This window comes from Zonotrichia albicollis, chromosome 17 (genome assembly GCF_047830755.1).
Source record: "Zonotrichia albicollis isolate bZonAlb1 chromosome 17, bZonAlb1.hap1, whole genome shotgun sequence".
NCBI lineage: Eukaryota > Metazoa > Chordata > Aves > Passeriformes > Passerellidae > Zonotrichia > Zonotrichia albicollis.
In genome coordinates, this window is record NC_133835.1 from 7,095,115 (window position 1) to 7,104,820 (window position 9,706).

The window sequence follows — 9,706 nt, forward strand, 5'->3', positions numbered from 1 at the left end:
CAATCCCACAGGAATCTGCATCCAGCCTCCAGAGAGCCCTCCTGACTCAGAGCAGCGCAAGGGGCTGAGAGAAAGGCTGTGGAGCCTCCTGGGGTGCCCTGGCAGCTCCCAGGTGCCTAAAAATAACCAGGGCACCTCCTCAGAGAGTCTGTCAGCACAGAGTGAACCTGATTAGCAAAGCCAGGCTCAGCTCTGCTCCCTGGGCTTGGCTGCTCTGTGTGCACTGCAGGGACCCCCACCCTGGGGCAGTGCTGGCTGTGGCAGGGGGATGGGGGAGATCTGGCTTTGGGGCTATTCCCCCAGAAAAGGGGAGTGCTGGGGTTCAGAGCAGGCTGGCACTGAGGGGTGGCCGAGGCTCCAGGTGGCTCCATGGCTTCTGTCACCCAATGGAATCAGGAGCCCCTCTGGCTGTGCTGCCCTGCTGGGAGCCCTGTCTGGGCAGGGGAAGCTCTGCAGGCCTGCACCCTCCTTTGCTGAAGATTTCTGCGATGGATTTCAGTTTCCTTACAGCTGTGCCAGGTGCCAGCAGCTCCTGACCCTCCCTGCAGGCAGGGTGAACCTTTCTGCCTGAGTCCTCAGGGATCCAAACCTGAGCTGCAGTGGTGCTGGAGATGTGCCTGTAGCACTGCCCTGGGGGTGCTCAGTGATCACTGCCAGCCTCAGGAAAGGGAAAGCTCCCAACAAAATCAATTTCCAGGTGTTTCATGTGCAGCCTGGGTAGACACAGGGTGTCTGCAGTACATTTGGGAAGGTGCTGGATGGAGAGATGAACTGAGACACCTGCAAGAGGAGGGATCTCTGTGTGCACCACAGTCCTGAGCTCCTGCAGTGCAGAGCTCACCCAAAACAGCCCTGGCAGCTCTGTGCCAGGGCCAAGCACAGGGCAAGGGAAAGCAGTGATGATCTGAGGACAGAGGGGATGCTCTGAGTGCAGGAGCATCCACAGAGAGGATTTGCCATTTCTGCAGGAGCTGGGAAAGGTTCAGCTTTGGAGGTTCCCTGGATTTGTTGGGCTGACTCCACACACAGAGCAGAACTCACATCCAAACAACATTGCCCTGCAAAGCATCTGGGCAGCCTTTGGCAGGATTTGCACTGCACTGGCCATGGAGCACAACTGGCACTGGGGCTGCTTGGAGTCAGAGCTGCAACGTGGCTTGGTACAAGGACGTGTGGATAATACAGCAGGAAAGTCATTATGGCAGAATTGTTGGTAATTTTTTCCTCTTAGCAGCTTTCTAGCATCTAGTAATTCCGAATACAGAGGGGAGGTCAAGTGACTCAATGCTACAGGAAGGAAAAAACCCATTTCTGTTTGCCATATTTCCCTGTGAATAAAAGCTTTATGAGCCATAGTGTGTGTCCCTACCTGATTTAGAGGACTTTCCTTCTGGACATGACTTCAAACACGCTTCATGCACAGCAGGACAACAGCTTCTGGGAAAGAAGGAGGAAAAAAAAAGTAAGAAAACATGATGTGTGCTTGTTTTGGGAAGCACAAAGCTCAGCTGCTCTTCCCACTGCCTGTGAGCAGCACAGGGGTGCCAGGGCTCTGCCCAGCAGGCTCAGGTGGAGCCTGGCTTGGGGGGCACAGCAGCCCAGGGGCTCTGGGATGTTGTGTTCAAATGGCACCTCCTCAGGAGGGTTTGTGCTAATGGACTTGGACTGTTGTGTCAAAGCCCATGGAAAGTCCAGCACAGAGAAATCCTCTTTGCTTTTGCTGCTTTCCTTGCCCCCCCACAGGTGCTGGGAGCACTGACACAGCTCCTGTCCTGACCTGCGCTGCAGGGACCAGCAGCTGCCTCCAGACCATGAATGAATATTGGTTTGCAGCTCTTTAAAGAAGTGAAACTCCCATATCAGCTCCTCTGAGGTGAAAGGGGAAGTTTAATCTGGTCCTGGTCGCTCTGCGGGTCTGTGTCCAGCCCTTTGGGTCCCTGCTGTTTGTGCACAGCTGAGCCTCCTCCTGCTCCCCAGGCCCTGCTCAGACATTTCCTCTGTGGCCTCAACATCTGTGGGTGCTTTGCAATCCCTGACCTGCAGAGCCCAGCCAACAGGACACTTGCTTATTTTAGCAGCTGTTTCAGCTTTCTGACTATTTTGGAACATCATGGACTGTGTTTTTCCCTTTGTCCCAGGGACAAATGTTAGCAGAACAGAAATCAAGAGATGAGCCACTTAACCATATAAGCAGTAGCTCATCCAGCAGTTCATCTGTCTGGTCCATCTAGGCTGAGCACCACAGAGACTGGAACTATTTCCCATCATTTTCCAAACTGGGACAGATCCACAGCCTTTCTCTTTATTTTTTTGACCCACTTTCAAAACTTTGTAGTTGGAGCTGACTACTTGCTGGCTCTGGCCCTGCTTCAAGGACAGGGCACTTGCTGCTTTTATGTGTCAGTTTGCCCATCTGTTAAATGGAGCTATTAATACTCCCTCCCCCTGTTAGATGCTTCAAATATTTTAAAGCACTTTCAGCTCTGCAGATGACAGGCTTGCAGAAGTGGAAAATGCTAATTATGATCATGACAGGAGCTAAACAAAGACACAGGGATTTAACAATAAACTTTTGTTAGTCTTAACCCCATTTATAGCAAAGTGCTTACTGGAAACACTGGACCGGAAAAGAAACAGCATTCCCACAACTCTGGGAATATGCACTGCCCTTTTTGGGCACCAAACAACCAAACAAAAGCAGGAAGGAAGAAACACAGCTTTGGAAACCCACAAGTCTTTATTTTCCTCCTTTGCCTTCCTGCCCTGGCTTGTGTGTTCCACTGCCCAAACAGTTAAACCTCCTGCACTTCAGCAGTGTTGCAAAATATCTCCAAACACGTGGGCCCCTGCCAAGAGAGGCTTAAAGTAAACTGGAGCAGCAATGATGCTCTCAAGTAGAAGTTAGAACTGAGCAGCACTGTTTGTGATGGGACACAATGGGAAAATCTCATTTTCTCTCTCAAAAACAGCTGATTTTGGAGACCGAAACTCTTTAGCAGCTGGTGTTGGCTTTCCAACCCTGCAGGCCTGGTTCTAACTAGATGTTTCTCTCCATGGTCCTTGCTTGGGCATCTGGAGTCTGCAGATTTGCAGCTCCATCCCCAAAGGCTCATCCTCTTCTGCCTCCCCTGGTCCTGCTGCTGCCATGGGCAGAGCTCCAGAGGCCCCTCAGCCCAAAGGCTAGGCTGTTTGGAACTTTAATGCTGGCACATGGATTGGTGCCACCTGAGGATGGGTACTGTGAATTGTTAAAGAGCACTTTGTTTTGTAGTTTAGTCCTGGAACACATCAAGGTACCATGGATTATTCTGAGACCCTAGTGGAAATGTTCATTGGCTAGATGGCATCCATAGCCCATCAGGATGAATTACAGGGACATCAGCACAGAATTATCGAAAAATTTAGATTGAAAAAAATATTTAAGGTCATTAAGTCTACCACTAAGGCATGTCCCTAAGTGCCACATCCACACACCTTTGTAGTAACTCCAGGGATAATAACTCTACTGCTTCCCTGAGCAGCCTGTTTCAGTGTTTGACAACCCTTTTGGTGAAGAAACTTTTCCTAATATTCAACCTAAACCATCCCTGGTGTAACTTAAGACCATTTTCTCTCGTCCTATTTGATGTGCACGTTTCACATGTTTGAGGTTTCAGATTCCCTCCATGGCAATCAGCTGTTACCCAAAAGGAGCAAACACATGGAACAACCTCAGTTCTCTCAGCATTGCTTCAAAATGAATGCATGCTCCAAAAAAAAACCCCACCCCAGAATGTTTTTTTTGGCAGAATCCAAGACTATTCTACACAACAGCTGTTGTGGGGCTGCTTTGATCCAGGGAGGAAACCCTTCCTGGTTTCCATCAAGGTGACAGCAGGTTGTCCTTGTGTCTCCTGGCTCCTGGGTAAACACCAGGCTGCATGCAGGGCTGAGCAGGGCAGCAGCCAGACTGCCTCATTTAGTGTCTCCAGCAGCAGCTGGCATCCCCAGTCCCAGACACACAAGAAAACCCTCTAATTGTAATGGAATGCTTTCCACAAGTCACTAATGACTCTGAACCGGGAGGTGTTACAATCCTTACAGTGCAATATCCTCTTAATCATAGCCAGGATTGTTTTGTTACTGAGATAACTACCTGATATCCATTAAAATGCCTTCAGAGCTCTTTGCTCCACCGGTATCTCATGGCAATGAGCACCACAGATTAATTACACTTTGTGGGAACAGTAACTCCAGTAAAGTTGGTGACGCTCTGGTGGGGACATGTTTGGCTTATGACATCACTGCAAATATCAACAGAAATAGCATTTTGGTGCCGCCAGGGAGTTCCCCAGACCAGCAATGTGCCTGCAGGGAGGAGCTGTGCAGAGAGCACCTGGCACAGAGGGCTCTCCTGGGAGGGGAAGTGCTGGGGAGCTCGCTGTGGAAACCAGAAATGAGTGGTGTAAAGTACATATTCCCTTGGGCTCAGAGAGAGTGAGAGTTTTGAAGTGGGGCCCAGGGAGTTCATAGTCCAACTGCTGCTTTTCCTGCTTGTGCTACAGGTTCCAGGCAAGGTCTGCAGTGATCTCAGCCTCTCTAACTGCACCATGAGGAGCTTGGGACAGGGCCTGTGAACACATGAACCTTCCCTTCTCCCTGCCTGCTGGCAAGCCTGGGGAGCAGCTCCTCTTATGACCTGCCTTATTCTGGTTTTAAGCAAAAGACAACTAGAAGCAATGGGCTTTTCCCCCTCTCATCCTCTCTGAAATGGGTGTTGTGATGGAAAACTTATTTTCCAGTTCAGTCCATATAAACAGCTTTGGTGACATTAAAGAAACTCCTAAAGATGTGGAGAAACAAATGGAATGTGACAATGGGAGCGATCAGAACAGGGTGACGCAGGCAAACAAAAAGCCAGGTTGAAGCTTCTGCTGTTCCTTTTGGCTTTGTAGATTCACCTCCCGTTCTGCCACAGACCTGTGTGAGCCCAGGGAAAGGATCTGCTTTGTGTGAGACCCATGTAAAACAGGAATGATGCTGTGCTTGGGTGCCCAGACAGGCTGGAGGCATCAATGCACAGCAGTGTGCTGCAGGGACTGGCTCTGAAATGTGGGAGATCAGGAAATGTTAGCAGCTTGGAAAACGTCTTCCATAGTTATTTTGGGTGGCAAGGTTGTGTGCCTGTGGGTATTCTTCTGAGTGGGACCAAAATTATGTTGACTTTTCTTTGGAATGAGAGGAAAAAGCAAAACTCCCCATCCTACCTCCTCATGAGCCTGTACAGCCCTCAGAACCAGCCTGGGTACAGAAGCGCCAGGTGGTTGGAGGATGCACAGCTGTGAACATTCCTGGGTTTCATCTCCTCATGACCAAGCTGTCCATGTACTATAGCCAGTGCTCTCCCTTTCTCTGAGGCATCTGAGTTTACACTCTGTGGAAAGTGTCCCCCAAAACGATGGCATGGGGTGCTCACATCCCTGTGGAACTCTGTCTGAAGCACTCAATGCTGTGTTCTGTGCCCAAGGTACATTAAGCTCTATTGGTATATCCACATTTATAAATGGCCATTTAACCTGCATCTGCATTATAAACTAATACAGCCATTGAGGATCTCTTCATGGATCCTTCCTTCTGAAACACCATTGCTGACAAGAGCTGAAAGGTGGCAATTTCTCAGCTAGGTGGCCACACACTGGCAGGGTGGCTCCTTCCAGCCAAGAGTCTCTGAAGCCAAGCACTGCCCCACGCCAACCAAGCCAGGCACGCTGAGCAAACAGCCCAGAGCTGCAGGGGCTGTCACCATGGGAGAGTCTCAGCCACCCAATCAAGCCATACCCACCCCACAAATGTCCCTTCACCCTCCCATGGCAGCAGCATCCCGCTGTGGCTGTCTGTGCTCATTGACCCCAGCGTGTCCTCCTCCCATTTGAGTCACCAGCACGGCCACCCAGGGCATTGCCTCTGCGTTCACAGCTATACTTGGCTCTTGGTCTGCAGAACCATTCACCCCTTCCAAGCAGTGGGAAATTTCCCAAACACGCCTTTGGGGCCAAGGCATTGCGTGCATGTGAAAGCTCCCCACCGCGGCTAGCTACCAGCTGCTATGGGGAATCCAGAGGGAGGAAAGACACACAGCTTCGAGGTGGAGGAATTTGCAAAGCCTCTTGAGAATACCACCACACAGCAGTTCTTTTTTTATCCCGAGTCTTTGCCTTTTCAAACATTTGCTTGGAAAGCCGGATGCCGGCAAGTCTCCGAGCCTGCTCCTGCTGCCACGCTCCCAAAGCTCCGCAATTGCGAGGGGAGTCCGGGCAGCCCCCGGCTCCTGGCATCCCGAGGGATGGATTCCCTGACATCCCGAGGGATGGGATGGATTCCCTGACATCCCCTGGGATGATTCCCCGATTCCCTCCCAGCACAGACCCGGGTGCCTGTCCCGCTCCCATGCGAGCACAGAGCAGCTCCCGTGCTGGAAGGGATTCCCTCCGGCAAACCGCTCACAACAAGCGGACACATGTTGGAAATGAGGCCAGAAATCCCCACGGGGGTCACTGATCCACGGTGCTCTGTGATTTCCGTGCTCTGAGCCTTCTCTCCCCGCTACCCCTGTGCAGAACCGCGTTATTTCCGAGCGGAGCAGCCGCCGCCTCCCTTCCATCAGCCTGCGAGCGGCTTCTCCCTCCCAGCAGCACAAAACCCGGGATGCAGCGCTGCTGTTTGAGCCCACGGGCTGCCGGCTCCAAACCCCTCGCTGCTCGCGGTCGGCTGGGTAAAAGTTCATCGAATCTCCGAACAAACCCCACTGGCGGCAGCAGAATTGCTCCTGGCTGCCCTCCAGGACAGGTGTCCCTTTCACCCCCCGCCCCAGCACAGCCCCACTTACAGCCAGCCCGCGGTCCGGCCGCCGAGGAGGGGATGGATGGATGAAGGGATCGCGGCTGGATCCCACCTTCCTGCCCTCTCTGCCCTCCTGCCAAGCCGGCCGGGAGCCTCGCAGCCGGTTCCAGACTCGCAGTTTCCTTCTGCCGGGAGCTGCTAAATGAAGTTGCACTTGTGGGGCCAAGGGGCGTGTTCTCCTCCCCGAGTCAGTCCCTGCCTGCTGTAATCCAATGCTCTGCCCGATGATGTCAAGCGGCTCCCGCTCGGCTCCTACCTTACAGTCGGCAGCAGGGATCCGTTTCCTTTTCGCAGCGATCTTTGTTTAGCTTGGGCTTGTAACCCCATCCCCCGGCAGCTGCGTGTGCCCGAGCATCCTCCCCGCGATGCTCAGCGCTGGGTTTCTGCTGCCGGGCGCTCCCTCCTGCCTGCTGTTCGCCCAGGGGTCCCACCTGCATCCCACCCTTCATCCTCCCCACCAGGATGGCCAGAGACACCATCACACCCCGCGCAGCCTGAGCGATCCCACCAGGTGTAGCACGGGGAAAGTGCCTCCCAAGAAAAGCCTCTGTGCCTCCCAAGAAAAACCCGGCTCTGTGTTATTCTGGAGTGCTTCTTGCTCCTCTGCCTCCCATGGAGTAAATCCCAGGAGTATTTCAGCTCATCTGCCCCTGAGTGCTGGCTGTATTTGGAGGTGAAGTGCGGAGCTGGCTGGTGGCAGCACCTGGATTTAAGGGTGAAGGTACAAAGGCAGTACCCCATTTAAAACACACACCTTTGTAGCACCCTGCTGTCTCCCACACATCCTGAGAGCTCTCAGGGAGCTCGAGGTCACTACAGAGAAAAGGAAATTTTGGATGCTCTTGGTACCACATAGATTGAGGAATGTCCCTGTAGCTGGTATCACCTCCTGGTGTCCCAGCAGCCTTGCAGACCCCACCGGGTGGCGGAAACCAAACAATCAAGGTTGCAGTCATCCTCTGGGCCTGAGCTTCCCACCAAAGTGGAGGGAAGGTGTGTGAGCACACAGGAATGTGCACAGTGCTGTCTGGGACAGGGCTCATTAGTGCTAATAGCTTTGCTGAGAGAGTGAAAGATTTGCTCCATCCCTGCCCTAAGACACTCAGGTCCTCACAACTCAACTGGGGAGCACAAAGGGTGTTTGCCAGGGAATGGATCCAGCCCCCGCTCGACCTGGGTGAGTTTTTGTTTCAGGTTGCATGCAAAGTGAGTGATGTGAGCCAGGAGCACTTTCCCAACTCCCTGTCTCACTTAGCACCAGGCAGGCACAGAAGCTGCATCTCTGCATTCCTGCAGCTCTCCCATGACAGATGGGACCCAGAGCCACCCAGTGCCAGGTGAAAGGCATCAGCCTCCCCTCCCACCCCGGCACCACCCTGCACACTTGGACCTTTTCCACCTCTGCTGCCATCACCACCTCCAGCCAGAATCTGTGTGTGGCCAAAAACGTGGTGATTGCTGTGAAAGATACCCACAGGATCAGAGGAAGAGATAAAAGCACCAACAAGAGCAGCAAGCAGCACAGGAAACACCCTGATGACAATACTGTGGCACAGATGAAGGGGAGTGGACCTCAGTAGAGCAAAACACACCCAAGCTCTGTGCATCCCTAAACCAACCTGGTGCAGCTTCCTGACCCAGCTCAGTTTCAGTTCAGCCCCAAGAAGCCCACTTGGTTTCCTGAGGTGCATTGCCTGGCAGAACTCATCTCTCTCCAGCTGTTTTGAGTCACACATTGCTGCTGCTCACCCAAAAGCAGCAGTAAGGGATTCACCACAATGCCATGTCTGTCTCCATGAGCTGCCAGGGAGGGAGGAGGGCCAGCACAGCCTCAGGAGACTGCTGGGCTGGTCTGGTCAAGGCTGCAGTTTTCCCTTTACTCCAGCTGACATTTGAAAAGGATCCAGAAGGTTATAGCTCCAGACTAACACTTGGAGCACAGTGTTTGGAGGCCAAGTCTGGTGAGAATGCAAGTGCTACCCCAGTCACCCAGGCATTTTCTTGGCAGAAAGTGGGCAGTACCATTACAGAGCAGACAGCAAAGAACAATGGCAATAGCCCAGTCCTTTGGAAAGCCAGGAGCTCAGTGTATGTACTTCTAAATTAAGAAATGTCTCGTCTTGCTCAAAGCTCCCAATCCTGTGTGTGGTCCTGGAAACAAGCCCCCCAAAGCATCTCCCACAAAGTCCATCCTATTCTGCACACACTTGTGTGTCCTTGCAGTGACTTTCTCATCTAACACCATCCCCTACAAGGACTACTCAAACATTTTCTATCAAAACTCATTTTAAGTTAAAAAAATGCAGTTTCAGTTTTTCTACAGACTATATTTTTTTGGAAGTGGGAAAAAGGGTGGCAGTCCCAGGATGCCAAAAAGTTTGCCTGAAATATTAGCCTTATCTATTTGGATAAAAATGCATGGCTGTATTCAGTCTTCCTGCTCTTAAGCAAAAGCTGATATTTTACAATAATGCACCCTAACTTCTAGCTGATGCTCATGCTCACAATAAAAATTGCTGGAAATTTGTAAGAATGCTTCCCCCCCCTCCCCTTTTATTTTTTTTTTCTTAGGGTTTTCCCCTTTTCTTTTGGAGACTCTCACCTACTCTGTAGTCTCTGGCTAAAATCAAAGCAATCCAGCTCTCAACCTCATTTCCCACATGTACCCTGTAAGCATCCCAAATGGGCAAAGCACAGCTTCTGACAAACTGAGGGCAGGAGGAAGCAGGAAGAGGGAGAGATGAGCAAGGGCATGGCTCCAGAACAGTGCTCCAGGCTCATCTCTTGTCCTGTTGCTTTCTCCACCATTCACCCCGAGGTGATGGGG

The 9,706-nt window shown here is 51.9% G+C and overlaps 1 protein-coding gene across 3 annotated transcripts in view; it reads right to left on the reverse strand.

Moving 5' to 3' along the window:
• The window catches only part of PKIG (cAMP-dependent protein kinase inhibitor gamma), a 17,640-nt gene extending 10,375 nt beyond the window's left edge, over positions 1-7,265 (reverse strand). The window contains exons 1-2 of one of the 3 annotated variants that reach the window (XM_005491304.4): positions 7,136-7,265; positions 1,370-1,437 (exon numbers count right to left, since the gene is read on the reverse strand). The gene's annotated coding sequence lies outside the window, so the exon portion shown is untranslated. Of the gene's footprint in view, positions 1-1,369; positions 1,438-6,865; positions 7,098-7,135 lie in introns of those variants that run through there. The other 2 variants (XM_014270041.3, XM_005491303.4) reach the window with 2 other exon arrangements.
• Positions 7,266-9,706: the final 2,441 nt, after the last annotated feature.